We start from the raw sequence: 26956 nt of genomic DNA on the forward strand, positions 1-26956 counted from the left end.
TGTTCTTCTACACTGTTGCTGGACTCAATACTCAATTGACATCACATTATACTTTGAAAATTATTCAGTATGGATATACCTACAGTGTCTCCACAAGATTTAAATTCTCATTTTGCCTTTAATTGTTTTAATTTGGCAGCTAGCACCAAAAAAGCTGAGTCTTTTTTTGATCAGGACTGTAATATTCTATGTGAGGATATACAAGATCTTAAAGCGCAATTTTTTCGTTTAGAAAAATGTATATCGCATGATTTAAAATTATGGTGGGACATTGTTACACTGGAGAATTACCAGATGAATAAAAGGATCCCTCGAGGTCTCCGAATGACAAAAGCTCCATCATTTGGATTTGAAACACACGAATTTGAGAAACAATGGAACCTAATTTTGGACCAGTGTTCCTTTAAATTAATTGAATTAATTATTCAACACAAATCCAAAAAGAAAATCACTGCACACAAGCATGTTATAGATCTACAATCTCAATTGCAGGCTTTCACCCATATAGACCGGTTCAAAGATATGGACAAATTACTAGCACAGAGAATTAAAAATCTAGAAAAAAGTATAATGCTGGCCAAACAAACCAAATATGAAAGGGACAAAATTGATTATCAGAAAAAAACAAATTTATCTTTGGCAGAAACCACATACGAGCAAAACAACCTTTAAGAAAAATCCACAGAATATGAATCACAATAGTAATAAGAAAATTACTTCTAAACCCAAATCAATACTCAGGAAAAATTCAAAATCAGATGCACACACAGGAAAAAATATAGAATCAGATATTTCAGACTCTGAACATATCCCTCCAAGTGTGTCCTTCTCAGGTACTGAATCCGGAGCATCTTCCAATGAAGAAATTCTTCTACCACGGAGAACACAGACATATGCCATGAATACATCTGGACGCCAGCAGTCAAAAAACGACACCGACGGAGAAGAAGATCCAGGAATAAGCTGGTGGGTGGCCCCTGCAAAAAAGATGAGGCACTGAAATTAGAAGACACAAACATTCTAAATATCTCTAAATACACACTGTCACAATCTGAACTGAGTGTGTTGAATTTGGGACTTACATTTGCACCGGATAGAAATTTTGATTTATTCTCCACTATAGTGGATCTTCACCGGTTCACTAGGAAGTTAACTCTCAAAAGTTTTTTCACGCACAAAGACAGTTCAATACCTATACCTAACCATGGTGATCTACAGACAGTATCCATGAGACCCAATGTCCACAACGTAATATCAAATAATGAAGAACCATGTCCAATTCCAATTTTTGATATTAAGAAGCAGTTCACATTTCGTGATAATTGTCATATACAGGACTTGATAGAGCTGTTGAATGATCAACCAGAGACTGGATATGATTCACAAAACTTTCTAGGTAGCCAATCGTCAGGTTTCAAAAACAAATCTAAGTTTCATCCCATGTATTTCACAGGTCATGCAATCAATGTGTTTCAATCAGCCGTGGAACGGGATCTACTTCTGCTCTCCCAAGGTATTACCACAACCAATAATGTTGTTCATAGTTCAAACAATCTGAACTTCACACAAATACAAGCTATTCAATCTTTAAAAGAAAATAATCTTATTGTGGTTAAGAATGCCGATAAAGGGGGAGCAGTGGTGGTCCTAGACTATGCTTACTATGTAGAAGAGGCCTTACGCCAACTCCATGATGACAAATCCTATATCAAGTTACATACAGTATGGATCCAACTCAGGGTTTCCTATTGGAATTATATGAACTATTAGAGTTTGGCAGGATCCTTCAAGTACTCTCTGTACAAGAATATGAATATCTACATAGTACTCACCCGGTTCTACCCATATTCCATCACCTCCCTAAAGTTCACAAGTCCCTTCTCCACCGCACAGGTAGACCCATTATTTCTAGTATTGGTTCACTGGGGGAGCACTTTTCACAATACGTTAATCACTTTCTTCAACCTCTAGTCACTTCACTTCCTTCCTACCTTTTAGACACCTCACACGTTTTATCTAGTTTTTCTGATTTTACTTGGTCACCATCACATCTTTGGGTCACGTTAGATGTGTCTTCGCTTTACACTATTATTTCACATGAACATGGTCTACCTGCTGCACGACACTTTTTGGAATCTGATGCCACACTTGCTCCAGCTCAGATCACCTTTTTGCTGAATGCCATCAGATTCCTCCTCACTCACAATTATTTTATGTTGGATGGGGGTTTCTATCTCCAAACATGTGGGACCGCCATGGGATCATCATCTGCGCCTTCCTATGCCAATCTCTTCATGGGGTGGTGGGAAAATACCCATGTGTTTGGAGATAGGAACCCCTATCGACATCACATTATCACATATCACCGTTATATAGATTATCTCATTATAGTTTGGTCTGACACAGTCTCACAACTGTATGCCTTCTTCACTTATCTCAACACCAACACTTATAATCTGTCATTCACATATCACTTTCACCATCACCGCATACAATTCTTGGACTTGTGTCTGTATGTAGGTATGGATAGTCGAGTATATACCAACATATACCGGAAGCCCAACTCTAGGAATACACTTTTGCACGCATCTAGTTGCCATAGCCCAAATCTACTTAAAGGATTACCCTATGGACAGTTCCTTCATTTACGTAGGAACTGTTCTACGATGGAACACTTTGACAATAGTTCCTATGATCTCATTAAAAGATTTTTAGATAGAGGCTATGACCCACTATCAGTGCAATGGGCATATACTAAGGCCAGAAATAAACCTAGGGATGATCTTATCAATACTGATCTCTCCAGCTTTGCTCATACAAAACAGAGCAATACATTTAAACAGAATGACATAAATCAATGTGAACCACCATTCTTTATCACTCATATAGCCGTCAAGCTATGAACATCAAATCAATAATTAGGAAACACTGGGCCATTCTCAATACAGATGTTCTCTTAAAGGACATGGTATCTATGGACCCAAAATTTGTCTTTCAAAAAGCACACACACTGGGCAGCCTAGTTTCACCAAGTATGATCTCAGACAAGAACAAATACAACAAAAACATGCTATTCCCAGATCTAATAGGGTGTTTTAAATGCGGGAAATGTAAAATATGTCAATATGTCCAAAAATGTAAAAGTTTCACTAACACTGAACAAACTAAAGAATACAGAATCCTTTCATTTGTGACGTGTAACACGGATCATGTAATATACATGATCACCTGCGGCTGCAATAAACGATATGTGGGTCTAACAACCCGCTTATTTAAAATAAGGATGTTAGAACATATTAGACATATTAATAATTTGGACATTACACGTCCCATGTCTAATCACTTTATGGAATGCCAGTCAGGTAGTCTCAGAAATGTAAAATATGTAATTCTTGAACATATTAGACCCACAAACGAGGTGGAGATAGATCCAGGGCTCTTTACCAACGTGAAACGTTCTAGATCTTCACCATCGACACATAAATACCTAAAGGCCTCAATACAGAATGGGACCTGAAGGTTTTTCTGTGATCTTACACTAGGGTTACTAATGGGTATTACTGTATTCCATGTTCCTTCCTTACAACCCTCACACACTCCCCCCCCTACCACACACCCCTCCCTTACCACTCCAACCACCACCTCCCCTGCCCCCCCCCTCCCCTGTGCTCCCTTCCTTCCCTGTGTTCTTTCTTTCCAACATCATAAGCATTATACAATATATTAATGGAATTATATATTCATTATACTTCTACTGTTGTATCTGTATTTGTCATTTATGTGGAGCATTTGTAAGGTGATATCCTGTATAGAGAGATATTTATATATATATACATATATATACATATATATATATATATATATATATATATATATATATATATATATATATATATATATATATATATATATATATATATATATATAAAAAACAAAAAAGTGTGGCGCCAAAAAATAATAATATAACTGTGATGTAAATTGTTTTGATATAGCTATAATTAATGAATAAAGAATTGTGTAAAGTGAATAATATATAAAAAATATTAATATATCTCTTAAACTAATGTGACCTAAGTGCATACTATTAAAACACAACCAGTAAAAGTAAACAAAACAGTGCATAAACGTGCTAGCAAAAAGAAAAACACAAAAATCAAAAAACTCCAACCAGTCCTTCCATAATTAGTCCATGATGATAAGGTTTCTGATGTTGAAAGGGGTCTTTAGGCTGCTCTCACACGGAGTAAACCAACTCCACAGATATCTATAGACAGAAAAAGAGAGAGAGCGCACGCCCCATAGCATAATACTGTATAAAATTTATTAAAACAAGGAAAGGGGATGGGGGGTGGGGGGGTAGGAATCGCACTCACAAGATGCAAGTAGTTAAAAGGCAATTGGTGATTATATCACCACCATCCGGTTCTGGATACTGCAACACGTCTCCGTGGACTCCTTCAGGGCTGCCAGACACGATCACCAGGGACCAGATGTTGAAAGGCTCCGTTCGCTGTCTGTATAGAGTCCAAAACTCCAGCTCGCACTTCCAATGGCCGCCAATCGTATTCCCGCGCTTGGTGTAGGCTGCTGCGCGTGCGCGGCGTCGTCGTGATGACGTAATCGCGCTCTCAGTACGTCATCACGACGACGCCGTGCACGCGCAGCAGCCTACACCAAGCGCGGGAATACGATTGGCGGCCATTGGAAGTGCGAGCTGGAGTTTTGGACTCTATACAGACAGCGAACGGAGCCTTTCAACATCTGGTCCCTGGTGATCGTGTCTGGCAGCCCTGAAGGAGTCCACGGAGACGTGTTGCAGTATCCAGAACCGGATGGTGGTGATATAATCACTAATTGCCTTTTAACTACTTGCATCTTGTTAGTGCGATTCCTAACCCCCCCCACCCCCCATCCCCTTTCCTTGTTTTAATAAATTTTATACAGTATTATGCTATGGGGCGTGCGCTCTCTCTCTTTTTCTGTCTATATATATATATATATATATATATATATATATATATATATATATATATGTACATAATATATGCCTTGCCCTAATCAAGTGGTTTTGATTGGTTAGCATTATATACTTACTTAATAATCAACAATGATGTTTCCACATGTATTTTTCTATGTAATTTGTGGACACTACATATGTAGAATTCATACATATTATTATTTAAGGTATTATACCATTGCAGACTATTGTACTATGATAATTATACCATAGTCTGCATATCAAACTATTTTATTATATTTGTATATATATATGTGACTAACGAGTTTGAGTCCAATGTGTTGAAATTTGCATAATTTTCCAATTAGGTGCAACACATTAGTCAATTAGTAGAAGGGAGGTATAAATAACACCCTCCCTTCATGCTTGTTACACTCCTTGAGAAAGGGCAAACTTGCCCGAAACGCGTGGGAGTTGGTCTCCTAGTCATGTCTTGTTAGTATCTGTTTTATGTAGTTTAATAAATTGATTTTACCATCCTACCTGGTGAGTCTGACATCTATAGGAGCCGCGCTGGCATCGATCTTCTATCTTCTTGTCTTAAATCTAGGCAAGGTCCAGATATGACGATTCTAAAAACAAGTTACAAAGTCATTGGCTTTGCACAAAAACATGCGCTGTGGATGCAAAGAGTGAACAATAATGTGCTTGATATGTTGGCAATCTGTGTGCAAATAATCGTCAAACGAGAAAGCAGGAGGTTAAAAATGTAATTCAGTGCCACATCAATGCATTTTAAAATAAGTAATATTTTGGAGCTATTGACACTACCTAACACAAATGGATTCACAACGTATTCTTGATTGGTACTTAAAATGAAATGTCAACAGTAGTAGAAAAGCAGCTGAATTCCCACTTATCTGACAATTCTGTTAAAATACTATTTCAAAATACCCAAGATATTTCTGAATTCTTTATAAAATTTGGAAGAGAAGAAGCATCAGTTAAGTAACATTTAAACAAAATAGCATTATTTCCTGGCATTACTTCTCTCTCCTCTCTCTTGTCTGGATAAGTGTAACGCCAATAATGTGACATTATGTTCATGTTTTTGCATATAATTAGCTTTGAGCATATAATGCTAGTACAGTAAACATAACATTTGTTCCTGTTTTAACAACGTTTTGTGGATCTAGTCCTAAATGGGCAACTTTATAACACTATAAGCAGTAAATGGTTTTACTGTAAATCTGTTCCTTGGACACTTTAGAGGGCTCTTACTTGATTCAACGCCAGACAGTACTTTCTCAGATATAGAGCATGTTAAAGATGTTTGTTTGGTTGCCACTGTGCCTCATCCAGTTCCGGCTTGATGGCGGTGCTATCGACGCCACTGCACCGAGCCCCGCGGTTACAGAGGCCCTGCGCTCTTGCCCACAACAATTAAACTGATTGCTGGTGCAGAGCGTGAGGCCTGTATAATACTTTTACCTTCTCCTCCCCCATCACTTCCTGCTGGGGCCCTCATCATGCAGCCGTGATGTCAAATGGCGTTGCGTTGCCATGATAATGCGCCATGTCGTCATGGCAATGCGACGGCATGTGACGTCGAGGCGCCATGATGAGGGACCCTGCAGGAAGGAAAAGGTAAAAGGCTCCGCCCTACATGTCTGCACCGAGTCCCGCAATATTCCCAGCCGACCCTGGCCATATACTTTCCTCCCAAGCTCAGCCCATTAACTGGTTTATTTAGGTATCTTCTCAGCCTCATCATTTTACAGGAATTTCCTGCACGTGCCCTGCATATATGCACTGCAGTCATAGGGCAAATGTGTAGTGGGAGTCAAAAAAGTCACTACCTGTCAGGACCCACGTAAAGGGACTGCTTACTACCAGTCAGCCCCTTAGCAGTCAGCTGTGCTGATTGCATCACATAACTTTTCATGGCCTATAAGAAGGCACCAGCCCTGTCCTTTGCTTCACAACAAGTTTGCTTGCCTGGAGGCAGGTGATCCTGTTCCACTACTACTTGGAAGCTCCCTGATGATTATTCCCAACACCTGGTACTGAATCTGGCTAGACCTCTTTCACTGCTGCCTGCTCCCTGCTCTGACCTTTGGCTTGATTGACCATTCTTCTGTTTGCTGCCTGCCCCGACCTGGGATCGCCAGACTGCCCCACCTGCATGCTCCAGCCTGGACTCTCTGCTGCCATCGCACCGCAGAGCTGGCTCCAGCTACATGCAACAACCCCTGATGAATTTGCTCTACGTACTCTCCATGTAAATTTCCCTTATTTAACCTTATGGTACCTAGCAGTATGCAAGTCTGTTTGTTTCTGTTAGTTTTCATTTTGTTATGGTGATTTATTTTTGTTTTTCCATGACTAAGAATCCTACAGTAAGCGTCGCAAACAGCTTTTCTGATGCTAAATTGAAGCACAGAAATGCTAGGTTTGCTTGTTTGGACCTTTTGTACTAACCTGAAGTTTCTGAATCTGCACCATCGGCATAGTCTGTTTTTCTTGTTTTTGGCACACAGAAATGGCCAGCACTAGGTATACAGATATGCAGATAGTACGTACTAAAAAATTATGTTTCTATGTGCCCCCCCCCCCCAAAGCGTCAGGATCTATGTGTGTGAATAATAAAATGTCTTTTTATATTGTTGGCACAGAATGAAGTTGCTATGTATTGACCAACAATGTATTAGATGCTGCACGGATATTTTATTGTATACTGTGTAGGTTAATAAACTGTATTATTTCCATGGCATGGCTATTATAAATATTATTACACTAACAATTATAGTTACTAACACTAGTTATAATTCAAAAGATACACATAATTCTGTTTGAATTTAAATTGGATTCATCAGGTAGTCAACATGATGCAATGTGTCAAACTTTATTTCAATCATCGAACTATGGGACACATGCATCAAGTCTACATAAAGGTTATCACACCCGTTCCAGTGTTCACTCCAATTAAATTAAATGGACGTTAACACCAATATACATTACGCCTTCATACACAGGAGGCATTTTTTATTGAAGGTTTGATCTACTGAATATTGACTCCATTTTGATGGAGTTTGATATATCTAGGCCTACGAGCCACTGACTTGAACTACCACTGACTTGAATATCCACTTTGCAGTTACATGAATAAGGGCATAAATGAAGGAATACATTGAAACAAATGTAGCATCCTTATCCAACACCCCCCCCCCTCCCCGTCCCCTCCTACGGGGGACCTGCTCTTCTGGGATAAGTGCCACATGTTCCCAGTGTGGTTGTGCATACCTGTAGGCTCACAGCAGATGGAGTGTTCTTTAGATGGTATAGGGAGGTTCAACAGGACAGGTTCTTAGCTCAGATCTTCCAGGGAAGTGCCTCCATCTTGCAGGGCTTGCAGGGGTTTGTAACCCTGCCCCATAACAGGGCAGGTCCAGGTACTGACAGGCATCGCACCACTGGCATGTGTTCCAGTCAGTACCATTCCAGGCATGACACTCCTAACTGCCGTTAGGCCTGCACCTGGATAGGATAACATTATATCCTATCCAGTCTGCAACTAATATGCTAGGTGTCTGTGCAGGAGTTTAACCCCAACACTGCCTGTTCCTATCAGGACTTATAATGTTAGGACAAAAGAAAAGGGTATAGCCAGGGGCACTAGACTGCACAAATATATTTAAAGCAGCAATCCTCCCGAAGCCTATATGAGTTTAGCTCTTCCAATGTTAGTATCTTGCCCCCCCTCCCCCCCCGTGCATGTCCTATTTATTTAATTATTTTTTAAACCTACCAGACACATTATTTCAATCACATATCTCCTGAATGGAGCACCAGATTAAAAAAAAAATGGAAGAGCAAGTAAAGATCTATCAAAGTAAGTAAAATTTAAATGTGAAAAAAAGGACATTTAAATTAGACTCCTCCTTTAAAGTATTTCATTTTAAGAACAATGTTTATTATAAATAAGCAAATGTATTGTCAATAAGGATTAATTACAAACAACTATGTAAAAGTAACATGATAGGTCTTCATCAAGCACGTAAAGTAAGGAAACACATGGTTATGATTCTCCCCATTTTCTCCAATCTGTTCCCAAACTGTGCAACAACTATAATGCCACATTACACCATTTTGTGTTTATTTGCTGTACATCAGAGAACAGCAGACACCCCAGCAGCAGTTCAATAAATAGGCACAACACTATTGGCAAGGTTAGTAGCTTTGACCGTAGAAGGTCCACCTTGAGAACATGTACAGTAGAGTAGGGGGTAGAATGGAAGAGCCCAGAATGTCTCATCATAGGTGCAGAGGGAGGAGACCAACTGGGAACAAGTACAATTTGGATGGACCTTTTGGCATAGAAAATGTGGGCGTAAAAATGTTCCACAGGGAACACAGAAAAACACCCACAACTACAACATAAATAGTTTATGTAGTTTATGAGGAATGTAATAGTTTTTAAGGTATAGCTTTTTGTGGCTTTAGCACGCACCACAAGATATATTGTTTTGAAAAGGGTACATATAGTACCAAAGCTCCCTGGTGCTAAAACAGCAGCCATTTTATCCGAGGGAGAAATTCTAATAAAAATAATGGGGTTTTAGTTGATATATCTTGTGCTACTGTTTTGTATGATCATTGTAGCTAGGAGATATGTCTGGCATATGATCCCATAATTGCTATCTACAAGTAGAGAATATATTACTGTGGAAAGCAAATAAATATGCCTTATTTTAAAAATATGTGAAAAAAAAAAAAAAAAAAATATCCAAAATATATATAAATTTCTCTGCTTTAAAACATAGAAGCATGTGCCATATCTCCCAAAACCAACACATCTGCATCCCATTTTGTTTATTCTTTTTATTTGCTGAAACAATAATCCTCTCTAAAAGAATATTTCCTTGTGGAGCAGTGGTGAAATTTACATCATTTATCAGTCTGTCATCTCTATGTTCAAATATCAGTACAAAAGTACAAATGAGAAACAAGCACAATGCTGTTAGGAATGACTCAGGTGCTTCAAATTCTATTGAACACATAAATAGCATAGGACCTGTACAAAGCATTAATAAAAAGAAGCCTCCTCCTGACATTCCATGGTGTCCTTGAACAAGGAACAAGCACTTACACACAATACATGTTTTAGTTGCATTTGTTAATCCAGTAATATATTTTTTCCAAACAATGGCAATGATTGATGCGAGACAACTGTTTAGCTAGGGGCCCACGTCATATGAAAGTGCAATGCGCTGTATTCCTGCAACAAATGTGTTACGAAGTACTAAAAACGGGTCTGTGTTTAGTATATACTGTACTAAGAGAAGTTAGCAATTACATACATTGACAGCATTTCATACCCAGAAAGCTAGGAAATTAATCTGACAAACGGCATATAGGTACCTATGGTTATAGGATAAATTGGAAGCAGCAACACTTGTTTAAAAATGTCATATTATTAAGAAGGACATTTTTCACAGAAGAGACTTTGGTATGATTCACCATTTTATTACTTTTCTTCAGGTTTCTGCACAGCGCACAATGTAAAAATAAAGCCTTGTTGAACAATAAAAAAACTATTATATATTGAGAGACTGAAACTTATATATTTTTCCCTTGAAGGCTTATCTGAGAGATCAAAATTCTAAATCACTTCACTGCACGAAGTGGAAGTCAATCTTTCTCTACTGCTGTGACACTTATTTTCACTAACAACTTTTCTTCTCTACAGGAACATCCTCACCTGCTGTAACTGGCCGTATTCTAAAATGTTATTTCATTAGCACCGGCTGTCATCTATATCTCTTCGCTTTTGACTGAAATCCTCATTTATAGCATTGTATAATGGAAATTACAGGGCACTAGTAAAATGTCAAATCATTTACAAATGGGGAGGTGTACATTATGTATCTGAGCATGTTTGACTGTGAGTCTACTGGAGATATGTGAGAGTACATAATAATTATTACTATTATGAATAAGCGCATCATTATTTATAAGTACAGCATAATATTCTGCAAAGTGTGTGTGTGTGTACAAAATAGCAAATGATACTAATACAAAAACATGTTGGGGAAAAAAAATCTGCCCATCTAGTCTGACAATGCCCCAAGGAGCTAATCAGTTGAGGTAAATCATAAACTTTCTCAGTACCTCTCACATTATGGTCCAATAGAGGATACATACTTTTGAGTGCTGTCACTCTGTTTCTCGCAGAATACAATTTGCCAAAATGTGTGGTACAGTGTGCATGCTAAGATGGCCATTTACAGTTGTACTTCTCCCCTTCTGCTGCTCCACTATGCAAATCCCTACACTGGCTTCCCATATGATCTAGAATGACATTTTAAACCCTAGTTCTGACTTGCAAAGCTTTCAATGACACTGACCCCACCTTACATCTCAGCCCTCATCCCACAAACAATCCCTAAACGCACCATATGTTCTTCCCACGACATCCACCTCTCCTCCTGTCTTATTATGTCCCTTCACATCCCATCTCTAAGAGTCCTCTGGTGCTGCCCCCTCTCTCTGGAATTCCCTACCACGTACAAAAAGACTCTTCGTTCAGCTTTTAAACATTTAAAAACTCTCAAAATCACCTTTTGAAGGAAGCCTATTTGGCATTCTCCTAACATCCACCTCCCAACCATATTGGTAACAGCAGAGCGGCTGAACCAAACTCCATGCTATCTAACACCCCCTAAAATCCACACCTCTAAAGCTCAATAGATCCAGCGGTGCGGCTGAACCATACCCCAGCCTGAGGCACACTCCAATTCCACAATGTGCTGCCACTTTATCTTTTGTTTCTACATTACCCCTTATTCCCTCTAGATTGAAAGCTCTCAACAGCAGGGTCCTCATTACCTTCTGTATCTGTTTGTGCTTGATTGTCATTCTGTTTATGCAATTGATGTCACTCTGTTCCCCCACTGTACCGCGCTGCGGCATATGTTGGTGCTTTACAAATAAACAATAATAATGTAGCCACTATTATTGCACCTACTGGCACCAGCATGTTAACAGCATGACAGCGCCGTCCCTTTCTCATCATTGAGCGTTCATGGGGTGACCACTACTTGTTTTATTTACTATCCAATAGTATCAGTACTAAAAATGTATTTCTAGTCACAAACTATTGGTTCTACTGCCTATTTAAAGACCACTTTGTATAACCCTTTCTACTTTATAAGCATAAATATTGTGTTATGGATTAGAATAGCTTTACCCCAATGGTACCCCATTTATTTGCCATTTACCCCAATGGTAAATAAATGTAAAAAATGTCACGTACAGAACCACTACTTTAATTAGGTCTGTTCATCCACTGCACAGTTATGGACAGTTCATCCCCTGAATAGATCTGCATCACAGAGCAGTCTCTTACAACATACAGTAAATAGGTACAGGCCTATATTTATTTAACAGTCCTTTCATATGACACCTTCTAGCAGTGGAAGACAACTTGCAGCCCATTGACTTGAAAATATGTCCCTATGTGCACTGCATAATAATCATGTGTGTGTGTATATTTGTATTTAGTATAGAATATCAAGGCTCACCAGAAAAAATACCTCAGCTGAACTTAAGAATAACTGAAATTTACTCAATATTGAAGGAAGCTGACATTTTGTTCCTGCAGAATCTTCCATCACCATAAAAAATTGTTAGTGCAGTGTTTATCTACCACTTTCTGTGTTTTCTGGGAGATCCTCCGGACTATTGATGTGTTCAGTAAGAAAATTACAAAAAACAGTTAAACAGTGATAAGAGTATAACGCAATATGTACTCACACGGGCCTGTGTGGTACTGGGTAGTACTATTGGTATCTTTATTTTCTTTCTCTCCTTCTTGCTAGTCAGTCATGCTCCTTCTCCCTCTGTACATCATGGATAGACCACTCATGGCGCCTGTTGTGGAAGACCGCGCCACACAGATGAATAAAAATACGTTTATTTGGCAAAGAATGTTAGACAACAATTCGCTAAAAAAACTGCTCAGGGACGCCGACGTTAACCTCCCGCTCTCCGGTGCAGTGTGCTCCTGTTCGCCGCGTCCGGTCTACAGGACTGTTCACTGTCAGTGCAGGCGCAAGCTACGGTGTCCTCGAGTAGACACACAACTTCTGGTCCAGGTATCTGCACACACAACGCGTGTTTCGGATAATTGAATCCTTCGTCAGGTGTGGCAGCCATCTTGTTCCACCTCGCGCATGCGCAGGAGTCAGCATAGCGGCGGACATTACACCCAGGGCTCCGCAAGGGAACTACAGCTCCCAGCAGCTCCAGGGGCTATTAGTCAGGTGATGCACCACAGCCAATAGGGTTGCTAGGATCTTGGCAGCGAGATAGATACATTTGGCGCGCTGAGTGGGACCACGCCAGAAGGAGCCAGAACAGAGAAGGGGAACGTAGGGTCTGAGTGTCAGTGGCACTCAGATTAGGCCAGGGTCCCAGGTATGCCCCACTCAAGTGAGCTTGTTGTTGCTTCAGGGAAGGCCCTACATAGAGACGCTTCCCCATTTACTGGGTAGTGTCAAGGACACAGAGGAAGACGCCGCGCGGTGATTTCTCCCTTTGGTCTGGGATCAGACCACCTATAAACACAGACTCTTAAAGGTGGGACCCTCCTACCGGAGACCACCCAGAGCCGAGGTGGACGCCATCGTGGACGGTGACATCGCTGGATCAGCGGATCCCCATCGTTAAGTCGGCCGCACTGAGTACTGGAGTACTCGGCAGGTACCTCACAAAGTGCACCAACAACTCACGGGGTAGCACTACTTCCTACACTTTTGGGTGGGCCTGAACATTGCGGAAAAGGACATCATGGTATTGGTGCCTAGCACCTAATGTACTTTGGGGACACTCATTGGTGTACTGAGTTGGGGGTTGTTATACTGTGTGGTACAGGGTACTGTTGATGGTGTATAGTAAAGGTTGTTATTATATATACAGACGTGTGTGTGTGTATTACTGATATTGTTCCTGGGAGGGGCTTATCCTGCTGCGTCAGGATTCCTTTCAGGTGGAGGCGCTGCATCGAGATGGATATCCATGCACCCTAGGCTCCCAGTGGCAGAGGCTCCGGCCTTCTGTGAGCCAACAGGTAACGGCAGTGCCGGTAGTCTCTTTAGTAAGGGGGAAAGAGGGCTACATATGCTAAAAGTCAATAAATGTCCTCTTTGATTAAAGTTACACCAATCAGACAATTCCTGCAATTCAAGAGAAATTGTAGTGATGTCCAGACTTTTGAAATAAGATTACGAGAGATGACACAGCGACTTAAAGCTAGAGGCTGATCAAATTAATCTATTAATAGAGGTTAATTGCAAGCAAAACATTTCATGTTCTGATCTTCTATTTTCGATGAGGTCTTATAAGATTCATCACAGGTTATTTAACACATTGGAATGACTTGTGTAGGATATTAGATAAACAGGGTTATTTAGGATCTGAATGCAGTCTTACGTGATTATACACAAATGATAGGTACACAGTCTACATATCTCAAAGACATTCTTTTTAAGTCATTTTGGTAAGACGCCTTCAGAAACTTGATGGTTAGGCAATCATAAAAATATTCCTAAAGGGAATTTTCCCTGTGGTGTATATGTAATGGACCCGATGCAAATTTAAAAAGTATACTGTTAAAGCTTTTTATTGCAAATAAATAGGTCTTAATTATGTTGCAGTATGTCCTTGTAACTTGATCTACAGTATGTAGGAAAAACCAGAAGACAATTTAAATCCAGGGCAATAGAACAGAATAGAATAGAATGCAATTTTGAAAAATGATTAATGAATTTAAATTGCTAAACATTTCAATGAGTCACCAATGATCTCCTAAACATTTTAGAATCTCTGGCATTGAACATGATAATATTGGTATTTGACAAGGCAATTGAGATTGGACTTCAACATACAGATCAATGTGGATTCTCTTTGCAATAAATACCCTCTCTTTCAGTAGCTTTAATGAAGAACTGTGTTTTCTATGTGTAGCTAAGCCTCCTTAGGCTACTAATTATCTGGCCCCTCTAGCACTGTAAGTCCCAGTAAAGAGTGGGCATGGTTGTATTGTTATATGTGTGCTACCTAATAAAGTTCAGGAGTATCCTGGTATTACAAGGGGGTGGGGGGCTATGACTTATAGGAGGCCATCTTACAAGCCACTCTTCTGGAAAGGAGGGGGTTTCCATCTAGAGTTTAGAGTAAGTGTTTTTGGGAGTTAGTTCTGTGCTGCACTCCCTGCTATGAGGACGCAGCAGTAAGCCTCTCCTGGATAGGAGGGGCCTGGGGCCTTAACCTGTTAGGGGGTAAGGTATGTTGAGGAGGGGTGCTCAAGGCCTCAAGCCTGGGGTACTGCCTTCAGGAAAAGAAGCCTGTATGCTGTACTTAGCCCAATAAACCTCAGTTATATCAACTCTGGTGTGATGTTTGATGTGTTAATTATCAAGAAGATTTGCCCCTGAGCTGCACCAGGATCCTCCTGGACCGCTGGACCATCCCTGATAACCTGTTCTCATGTCTCCCTATACCACCGCAGAGATCTCTGTTCAATCTAACAGGTATGCACCAGCACCAGAATACACCAGTAGCTACATAATCTCACATAGGGTGGGGGAAAAGGTGCTACAAATGGAGGCACTGCTGAGATAGAATCAGGACTGACTTTTGCAGCAAGGAGGAAAAGAAGGAACTCTCCAATGTACATGCAAGTGAACCTCTGTTTGAGCAGCTGCAGCCATGCTAACACAGCACCCGAAAAGGGACCCGTATCACGTGCTTTATCAATGTAAAATGGTGGTTCCCGCCAAAAACAGCAGACCACTTGGCAGCTTGTGCAAAGTTGCAAGACTCTGTTGCAAATTGCTGGGTTGGTGCAAAGCCTAGCCGTGCCATCCTGGCAGAATTATCCACGATTGGCCCGAAAGCCAAGTCACACCCTTTTCTCCACAGCCCTACTATTGCATTACCAGAGGGAGGAGCTGAAGGCATATCTATCGCTTCGAGCCGCGGATGTGGGGAGTTAGCCACAGTCGCAGGTAGTAGTATTGCTGCACAGACGCACTCCTACTCGCTCCCTCCCAAATAGCTGCGACGATGGATGAGAAAAAAGGCACTCACTTAGTTCTCCACGGAGTGCTGCTTTTACTGCCCCACGATGGGGAGAACTCACTCCGGTTGGTCTGCCCATTGTGTGAACGGGTGGGCATGCACTGGGATCCACTTCCCGGTGCTCTGAATGCCACGCACCGTACCTTCGCCTCCAGGGCCCTGGAGCGGAGACATCTAAGACCCTGCAGAACTCTGGGGGACTTCCCGATATCCACGGGTTTCTCCAAAGACTGATAGAGATGGCTAGACAGTCGTCCAAGAGCTGCCAGCCCGATTTCTGGATAATGCTTCAGCACCTGCTCGATTCCGAAATCCGGTATGGGAGCCGCAGTTCCCAAAGTATGGACGCTGAGCAGGCTCCCTTGGAGCCCTGGGAACTGACTTCAGACCCTGAGGAGTTAATTGTGACAACCGATACAGGGCCCGGTCCCCTCTACCTATTTCCCCGGTAATGGCTGTGGCCCCCTCTTGTGTGACGGTTACCCCAATTGTGATGGTTAAAGTGTCTGAAGGGGCGGAACCTCTACCGTGGTGGGACCCACTATTTAGGGGATATGTGCCGCATCTAAAACTGACCCAGTTTGAGCTGGAAAGGGGTTCCCAGACCGATCATTGGTGGAAGGAGAGCCAGTTCTATGCCGAGCAGGAGGCAGAAATTATGCGGGTGCGCTGTACAAAAATGGAGGCAAGCCTTTTCTCAAAACCAGAGGGAGAGGAATCAGTTAGTGAGCCTCTATGGAAAGGATCCATCTACTGGGTATTGCCAGGTCAGGCCTACGGGCATAATTTAACCAAGAGTAGTCACACTGATAGTGTGTTGGTTCAAAAGTTTAGACTGGAAGGGTATGATTATCCCTACCTTCCTGAATCTCTACTGCGAACAGCTGAAGTTTACCGGGATGAGTGGGTGTGCGCAGCCATAATAGATTACATGAAGGTGCAGGCCAACAATAGTATGCACAACAGGGAAGACAGAACCTGCTATTTAATGAAAGTTGGCAGGTAGGCCGCAGGGTCCACTTTGATAGAGTGGAGAATATTGGGGGTCTGGGCGCAAGCGCTGCTATTCAGTGACGGTATCGGATAGTAAAGGGAATCTTATGCTCAAGCCAGACCCAGCTCACTATTACAGATGGTCTTAAAGTACTGTTATGCTATGTTGTAATGTTGACTGCCATTTTATTTTAATTGTATAAATATGTGGTGGATGTTATACCCTCATGCGGGTCGTGCGGGATTTCAAAACTAGAGGGAGAATGTAGCCAAGCCTCCTTAGGCTACTATTTCTTTGGCCCCTTTAGCACTGTAAGTCCCAGTAAAGAGTGGGCAGTGGTGGGAACAAATCCTGCAGGGCCTGGTTATCTTGTTATATGTGTGTTACTTAATAAAGTTCAGGAGTAGCCTTGTATTACAAGGGGGGCCTATGACTGCTAGGAGGCCGACTAACAAGCCACTCCCCTGGGAAGGAGGGGGTTTCCCTCTAGAGTTTAGAGTAAGTGTTTCAGGGAGTTAGTTCTGTGCTGCACTCCCTCCTATGAGGACCCAGTAGTGAGCCTCTCCTGGATAGGTGTGAGCTGAGGCCTTGCCCTGTTAGGGGGTAAGTTATGATGAGGAAGGGTGCTCAAGGCCTCAAGCCTGGGGTACTGTATTCAGGGAAAGAAGCCTGTATGTTGTACTGAACCCAATAAACCCCAGTTATATCATCTATGGTGTGATGTTTGAAGTGTGAACTATCAAGAAGAGTTGTCTCTGAGGTTCAACCTGGCTGCACCAGGATCCTCCTGGGCTGGAGGCGCTTCGCTGACCAATGGACCATCCCTGATTGCCTATCCTGATGTCTCCCTATATCACCGCAGAAATCTCAGGGGCCTTCTGTTCTACCTCACAGGTATGCACCAGCACCAGAATACACCAATACCTACATCATCTCACATAGGGTGGGGGAAAAGGTGCTACATATGTTTTTTGTAATCTATTATATTTTTTCTTCTAGTATTTTATAAATGTGTATAAATGTATTACTTTGTTCAACTTCTAATTCAACAGAGTTTAAAGTTTGAGCTTGGTCACATTTGATTGTCATTACACAGAAGAATCTCCCTGCGAGGATGCCAAACATGCATTAGTACCATGTGCCTGAAACATACCTTACCATGACAGTTAAACTGTATATGAATGATTCGCCATGTCTTATTCAGAACTGGAGCATGCTGCATGGTTACGGGATTGTGAGTAATAAAAATCTGTCAATTGGTTACAGTACATAGAGGCAGAAGAGAGTAAATACAGTAGACTTTGTATAAAGGAACAAATTATATGAGAGATCACTTCCGATATAGGGGCCTATGCAGTAAACGGCGATAAGCCCCATCTCGCCAGTTTTTTGGCAAATATGCCTACTGCGATTCAGTAAGTGCCGAAAAGCTGGCGAGATAAGGAAAATGTGCCGGTTTTTTTGGGCGGAAATTTAAACTCGCCGCGCGCTTGGCGAGAAGCCTTACCCTCGCCAGTTTTCTAAGTCGCTGTATGCTAGTAGCGCCGATCAGCATCTCGGCGCTGATCGTCGCTCTAGAATGGGGAAATGTTCTCCAAAACGCCCCGCCACAAAAAAGTTGGCAAGAAGCTGGGGCTGAGCGGCTATACGGGACTTAGAAAAAATCAGGCCCTTTTCCTGCCTCGGATTGATGCCGGGGGTCTCCGGAGCTGATACCCATTAATACCAGCACCGGAGACCCCCAGCATGCATCCGAGCCAGGAAAAATGCACTTACAGTCACTTCATTACCTTAGAGGCTAACCGCAAAGGCAATGAAGGGGTTAAGTAACATTAGCATGTTTATTGGGTTTCAATTGCCCCCAATAAACATCGCAGTACACAACACACCCACCCCCTGTGCCCCCAACAACTCCTATACCCCCTTATATACATTACATCTATTATTATTTTAGGCACAGGAATGATACTAGAGGCCGGCGGTGGCCCTCGGGTGTTCCCGCAGGTGTCTGGGGGTCACCGCTTGGCAGCAGTACCAATTCTGTGCCACAAAAAATAAATAACAATTACATATATAATTTTAAATAAATGACCTCCCATCCCCCCGTAGCACCAAAAACACATAAAGTAAAGTAATGGGCAAAATAACTATTAAACATACAAACATACAGTTATCGCTCAATACCCAAACATACAGATTAGTATTAGGCTCCAGGTGCGTAGGGAGAAATTGAGGCACAAACAAAAATGGTGAACAGAGTCACCTAGATCCCTGTTAGCACGCACTCATGGTGCACAAGTATATTAGCAAGGATGAATATCCACTGATTTAACAAGTGTCCCACCATCCCAATGAGGGTATAACAATAATGACAGACGAGAAGTCTGTGTAAAAACAGAAAATAACAAAACTTTAATGTTGACAAGTAGTCACGCCGAAACAAGTGTAAGTATGTACATGTGAATTAAAAGAGGAATAAAAAATGATCCCATGAGGGGAGGGTGCCAGGTAAGAAACTGGTGGTGAGATCAATCAGCTTAATAGCTATAGGGGCTATGCACTAAGCAGTGATAAGTCATTTTAAGAGCGCAAAGTGCTCTTAGGACGTGAAGTTCCGCCGAGTGCTATTCACTAAGCCGCGCAAACAGGCACTTTGCGCTCTAAAACTGAATTATTCCTGGAAATTTTTCAAAGTCCAACTTTGCTCGTACGATGAGCTGTTTGTGCTGAATCCTGCCCTTCTGCGTGATTCACTAAGCAACGCAAACTTATCGTACGTATAAAGAAAAAATAAAGTTGGACTCAGTAATAATATATGCGCCTGGATGAAAACTGGTTAAAGGACAGACAACAGAGGGTTGTCATAAATGGAACTTTTTCAGGTTGGGCTAAAGTCGTGAGTGGAGTACCTCAGGGATCGGTACTGGGACCCCTGCTTTTTAACTTGTTTATTAATGACCTTGAGGTTGGCATCGAGAGCAAAGTCTCCATCTTTGCTGATGATACTAAATTGTGTAAGGTAATAAAATCAGAGCAGGATGTAATTTCTCTTCAGAAGGACTTGGAGAGACAGGAAACGTGGGCAGGTAAATGGCAGATGAGGTTTAATACAGATAAATGTAAGGTTATGCATTTGGGATACAAGAATAAAAAGGCCACTTACAAATTAAATGGAGATATATTGGGGGAATCCTTGATGGAGAAGGATTTAGGAGTGCTTGTAGACAACAGGCTTAGCAATAGTGCCCAATGTCATGCAGTAGCTGCAAAGGCAAACAAGATCTTATCTTGCATCAAACGGGCAATGGATGGAAGGGAAGTAAACATAATTATGCCCCTTTACAAAGCATTAGTAAGACCACACCTTGAATATGGAATACAATTTTGGGCACCAATCCTAAGAAAATACATTATGGAACTAGAGAGAGTGCAGAGAAGAGCCACCAAATTAATAAAGGGGATGGACATTCTAGCTTATGAGGAGAGGCTAGCTAAATTAGATTTATTTACATTAGAAAAGAGGCGTCTAAGAGGGGATATGATAACTATATACAAATATATTCAGGGACAATACAAATAGCTTTCAAAAGAACTTTTCATCCCACGGGCAGTACAAAGGACTCGGGGCCATCCCTTAAGGTTGGAGGAAAGGAAATTTCACCAGCAACAAAGGAAAGGGTTCTTTACAGTAAGGGCAGTTAAAATGTGGAAATCATTACCCATGGAGACTGTGATGGCAGATACAATAGATTTGTTCAAAAAAAGGTTGGACATATTTTTAGATGGGAAAGGTATACAGGGATATACCAAATAAGTATACATGGGAAGGATGTTGATCCAGGGAGTAATCCGATTGCCAATTCTTGTAGCCAGGAAGGAATTAATTTTCCCCCTTAATTGGGTTTTTTGTTTGCTTTCCTCTGGATCAATAAGTAAGTATAGATATAGGATAAAGTATCTGTTGTCTAAATTTAGCATAGGTTGAACTTGATGGACAGAAGTCTTTTTTCAACCTCATCTACTATGTAACTATGTAACTATGTATGTGAAAGTTGCGCGGAATAAAGCTCACCAGCTAAAGGCAGGTGATAAAAAAAGCAGGACTTAGAAAAAATTCTTTGTTTACCTTTTTGCAGAAGCAAAACCCATACAACAAGCCGGTGGGTGTCCCCGGCTGACTCCGCGGCCGTCCCGGGGTACCCGCGGGCCAGAGGTACCAATGTTGTGCCTACAAAAATACTAAACATTATTTCTAACTAAATACACCCCCCTAACACATACAGTACAATAAGGTGCAAAATAACTATTATCCAGATATGGATAATAGATTATTTGCCCATTATTAAACACTGCATTAGCATACCTAAATAAAGTAAATAAAAACAGTAGGCAGCTAATCCAATGAATACAAGCAATAACAACATCAACAATGAATTAATTAAACCATTAACCAATGAAACCAATTAATTCCTGAACCAACTCAAAATGAATAGTAACACTAACCAATCAAACCAATGAATTACTACAACATTTATGAATGTAAACATTAAAAGACAAAGAAATACATTCAAACAATATCTGAAATAACCATAAAACGCATTAGCTAACATAATACAACATTAACTACAAACGAACACTAGTCGCAAACATTTTATTATCATTAAGCAGGAAAAAAACAAATAATCACATCCACATAAGAAAGTGACATTAAAAAAACCAACAGCAATACCAAGCCACAAATGCCCCCAAATATTGTCATAATAATGTATTCATCTGTTAACCTTTTTGCAGGCGCAAAACCCATACAACAGGCTGGCGGGTGTCCCCGGCTGACCCCGCGGGGTCCCCGAGGGAGGCAGTGGGTCGCGCGGGTGTCCCCGGCTGACCCCGCGGCTGTCCCGGGGTCCCCGCAGGAGTCCCGGGGTACCCGTGGGCCAGCGGTACCAATGTTGGGCCTACAAAAATACTAAACATTATTTCTAACTAAATACACCCCCCTAACACATACAGTACAATAATGTGCAAAATAACTATTATCCAGATATGGATAATAGATTATTTGCCCATTATTAAACACTGCATTAGCATACCTAAATAAAGTAAATAAAAACAGTAGCCAGCTAATCCAATGAATACAAGCAGTAACAACATCAACAATGAATTAATTAAACCATTAACCAATGAAACCAATTAATTCCTAAACCAACTCAAAATGAATAGTAACACTAACCAATCAAACCAATGAATTACTACAACATTAATGAATGTAAACATTAAAAGACAGATGTAGCCAGGTCCCCCAGGTTAACCTTATCTCCGCATGCTGGAAGGTTGCAGCGTGTAGGGAGTGCTCCGGTACATCGGAGGCTCCTTGGCAACCCGAGAAGTAGGGCGCCACCATATTGGTGTTCGCACATGCGCGGTGAGCCCGTGGAGGTGGTGAGGGAGCAGAGGTCGCGCATGCTCAGCACGAGATTGCAAAGCCCGCGAAAGAGGAGCGGCTCCTATAGGGTGGAGCGCACAGGACTACGAATCCCAGCAGCCATAGCGAGACCAGGTGATGCCAGGGAGCCAATAGGGTGGCGGGCATAACGGGAGGAAGGGTTTAGAGGTTGCGCAGGGGAGCACGCTGGGCAGAACCGAGCGGGAGGAGGAAAGGGAAAGGCGCTCAGTGTGTAGGGAGGCCGACAGCCCCTTCACTAGGCCCCATCCCCCTGGCCCAGTTAGGCCCTGAGTTCACGTAGAGTGGAGCGGAAGTAGGGACAGGCCCTCAGATAGGAGACAGTTCCCTTTAGTATCTGCGGGAGAGTTATACACCCAGAGACTGATGCAATATCAACCCAGAGGTTTGGGCTCAGACCTCGGCCGCACAGCAGCCCACCGGGTGGGATCGCCCCGGAGGGTGCTCCTGGAATTCCTGCGACGTCTGATCCTTTGTGAAGTTCCTTGGCAGGCCCGAGCGCTGGAGCGCTTGGCAGGTAACATCAGCAAGTGCACAACTATACATATATATCAGGATAGTGGATGCGCAGTCACACACATATACCTCACTTTGGGGGTGGGTGAATATTGAGTGTGGGAACTGGACACGGTGTGGGTGCACGGTGAAGGGGTCGCATCCTGCGAGACGCAGTAACATAGTGTCTCCTCTAGGGAGGGACACCTGTTGATTACATGCAAGGTTGCGGTTGCGTTAGTAAAGTCATTGGTTATTTTATATGCTGTGTGTGTGGAGTAATACATTATTGTCCTGCGAGGCACAACTCCTACTCTACTGGGAGCCATCGCAGGTGGAGGCGCTGCACTAAGTAAGAGGTTATCAGTATTCACACGAGGTGCCCCAGGCTCTCCGTGGCGGAGGCTTAGGCCCCGCGAGCCAACAGGTTGCACAGCATTGGTAGCGAACTGTTTTCAATAGGAAGCAGGGCTACACAAAGAAATACATTCAAACAATATCTGAAATAACCATAAAATGCATTAGCTAACATAATACAACATTAACTACAAACGAACACCAATCGCAAACATTTTATTACCATTAAGCAGGAAAAAAACAAACAATCACTTCCACATAAGAAACTGACATTAAAAAAAACAACAGCAATACCAAGCCACAAATGCCCCCCAAATATTGTCATAATAATGTATTCATCTGTACCCTAAAGTGGTACAGATAAATATATTATCAGTCAATGTGCCCCCCCCGAAAATTCAAAAAACACATCCAATGAAGAAACCGGTCAAAAGAGACATTTACAAACATTCAATATAATACTTACCATTAGAAGCGGTGGCCCTCCGACTCCCGGGATAACATGAAGCTCACGTACCTTGAAGGCCTCCAACAGCATCCGATGCCATCCGCCATGAAGATCCGGATCAGGTACCCAAATCTTCTTTTTTCTTTCTTTAATCACCTTCTTCTATCTACATCTGTCACCATTTCTTGATCTTCTTTATCTTCTATCTTCATCTGTCAATCCAAAAAAGCCCATGGTAAATCCCAACCGATGTTGTCGTCTTCTTGGGCTCAAATGAGGCGTCACGGCCTTAAATGGGCTTGTGACGTCACATTTAGCCTCAAAATGGTTAACAGCCACCTGATTGGCTGTTCAAACCATGTTCCGACTTAAAACATTTTTTTTGACATGACGTCACTTAAAGGGAATGATGCCAGCCAATCAGAATGGTTGTGCTTCATTTGCCTTTAAGATGACGTGACGAAGCCGGTGTCACATGGTATTTCAGCCAATCAGATCGTGGGAACCCATTCCATACTCTGATTGGCTGAAATACCATGTGACGCCGGCCATCTTGGATTTAGTGAAGTCATCTTAAAGGCAAATGAAGCACAGCCATTCTGATTTGCTGGCATCATTCCCTTTAAGTGACGTCATGTAAAAAAAAAAAAAATGTTAACGTCAGAACATGGTTTGAACAGCCAATCAGGTAGCTGTTAACCATTTTGAGGCTAAATGTGATGTCACAAGCACTATTTATGCAGAATCTCCATGCAAATGTCACAGGCGGCTTATTTTTTCTATCAGCCAGCGTACGGGAAGTTTCAGTGTGCTAGCAGAGGGAAAAAACATTGAACGCACGATAAGCCAGTTTTGGGCACGTCCAATAGAAAATGAGCTGAGGGCCTTAGTGAATCGCGCCGTCTGCTTCATTTTTTATCGGACGTGATCATTTTTTTCAGGCCGGCGCGAAAGCACGGAGTTTAGTGCATAGCCCCCTATATTATGATTCCCATAGCATCACTACCAATTACTCAAAATAATGTGGTGGTGCGGTATATACAATTGATATAGCCCTGCTAAGGTGTACACTCCACTATCTGAATGCACATGTGGTATATAATCAGTTGCAGCAACAGCAGAGGTAGGTATAGTAACGTGTGCGGTTTATAACCGCATGCACACTATGGGGGCTATGCACTAAGCTCCGTTAAGTCACTTTTAGACCGCAAAGTGCTCTTAGAACGTGCTTTTGCGCTCAACCCGATGCACTAAGCAACGCAAACAGGCACTTTGCGATCTAAAAATGACTTTTTTCAAGAATTTTTTCTAAGTCCAACTTTGCTCGTTCGCAACTTTGTTTGCGTTAAATTCTGCCCTTAAGCGGGATGCCCTAAGCAACGCAACCTTAGCGTACACGAAAGTTGCGTTGATCAGAACACGCCAGGTCAGAGTAGACGCAAAGAAATCTGGACTTAGAAAAAATTCTTGCTTTTTATTTTTGCATGCGCAAAACCCATACAGCAGGTCGGCGGGTGTCCCCGGCTGACTCCGCGGGGTGTCCGGGGGTCCCCGGCTCACCAAGCGGGGGTCCCTGCGGGAGTGCGGGGGTCCCTGTGGGAGTCTGTGGTCCCCGCGACCGTCCCGGGGTCTCCGCGGGAGTCCCGGGGTACCCGCGGGCCTTTGATACCAATGTTGCACCTCCAAAAATAATAAAAAAGAATTATAACTAAATACACCCCCCTAACACATACTATACAGTAATGGCCAAAATTACTATTATCCAAATATGGATAATAATGCATTTGGCTATTTTAAATACATATAACATTCAATAAATACAGTCAAAACATATTACACTTACCTTTTACAGGCACCGAAGATGAAGGCCGTCTTCATCCTTATATTCTTTCTGCCCATGCCCCTCCGGTGCTTCAAAACATGCACAACAATCACAATAGCCAATGTAATGTCCCCTAACCCCTTAATCACCATAGCGGTTATTAACCGCTACAGTCATTAAGGGGTTAACCCACCCTCACCCATCACTCGGGAGGCCTACATACCCTCCCCCACTAACCCCCCACCCCGTGAGGCCTAACCACCCTCACCCACTACCCACAAGGGAGGCCTACCCACATACCCTTGGGGCCAATACACCCTCCCCACCCACCCCCCCAACACATACAGTACAATAATGTGCAAAATAACTATTATCCAGATATGGATAATATATTATTTGCCCATTATGAAACACATAAAACATGCATAAATCAAAACATGAATTTTTAATCTTAAAATCACCACATTGCATGTTACAATAAATCCAGCATCTATTGTAAATATAAGGCAACAAATCAGCAGCTCCACAAATGTATATGAAATGTCACACAATTGCATTGAGTGTGTACATGATGCAATTAATCTGTGCATCATGTAACACTATGCAAAATATATGTAACAATAAAATACACTATGAAAAATGTCCCCTAACCACCAATGCCATCATGAAAATCAATTAGAAACTAAGCAACATCAATACAATTAGCATCAATCAATTAATCCATTTCCTCAAACAATTAAAATACAATACAAATCAATTATACAATTCCCTATTCAATTCCTAAAGCCAAACCATTGCCAAAACAATTCTAATTTAAAGTAACCACCATCATTCTAATCTAACTACCATAAAGAAGCCATAACTAAATACAAATTACATTATTCACAACAATGACAAAATACAGCTGCTAAATACATTATCCATACATTAAAAGAACCTAAACATGAGCCAAACAATCAATTATTATCCCTGTATGTCTATCTATACAGATAGATAAACATAACATACAGGGACAATAATAGAGCATAAAATACAAAGCATTTACATACAAAATTCACATACAATACACCCATTCAGTGTCCGTGAGTGTATGTATATACATAGATACATTAACGGGCATTAAATGGGACTGAAAAAATAAAAGACATGAATCAAAAATCATAAAAACCTGTAAAAGTAAAAATAATAAACTTTTCTTTTGTTTACTCACCATTAGATGTCCACTCAGCGAAATCCATGTAGAGGGAGGGGGGTTGGCCCGGTATTAAAGGGGTTGCACC

The 26956-nt window shown here is 41.7% G+C and overlaps 1 long non-coding RNA gene across 1 annotated transcript in view; it reads right to left on the reverse strand.

The window, feature by feature from the left end:
- Positions 1-729: 729 nt before the first annotated feature.
- The window catches only part of LOC142470636 (uncharacterized), a 33067-nt gene continuing 6840 nt past the window's right edge, over positions 730-26956 (reverse strand). The window contains exons 2-3 of the long non-coding RNA XR_012789284.1: positions 5501-5589; positions 730-977 (exon numbers count right to left, since the gene is read on the reverse strand). This is a non-coding gene — a long non-coding RNA (uncharacterized LOC142470636). The remainder of the gene's footprint in view (positions 978-5500; positions 5590-26956) is intronic.

This window comes from Ascaphus truei, chromosome 1 (assembly GCF_040206685.1).
Source record: "Ascaphus truei isolate aAscTru1 chromosome 1, aAscTru1.hap1, whole genome shotgun sequence".
NCBI lineage: Eukaryota > Metazoa > Chordata > Amphibia > Anura > Ascaphidae > Ascaphus > Ascaphus truei.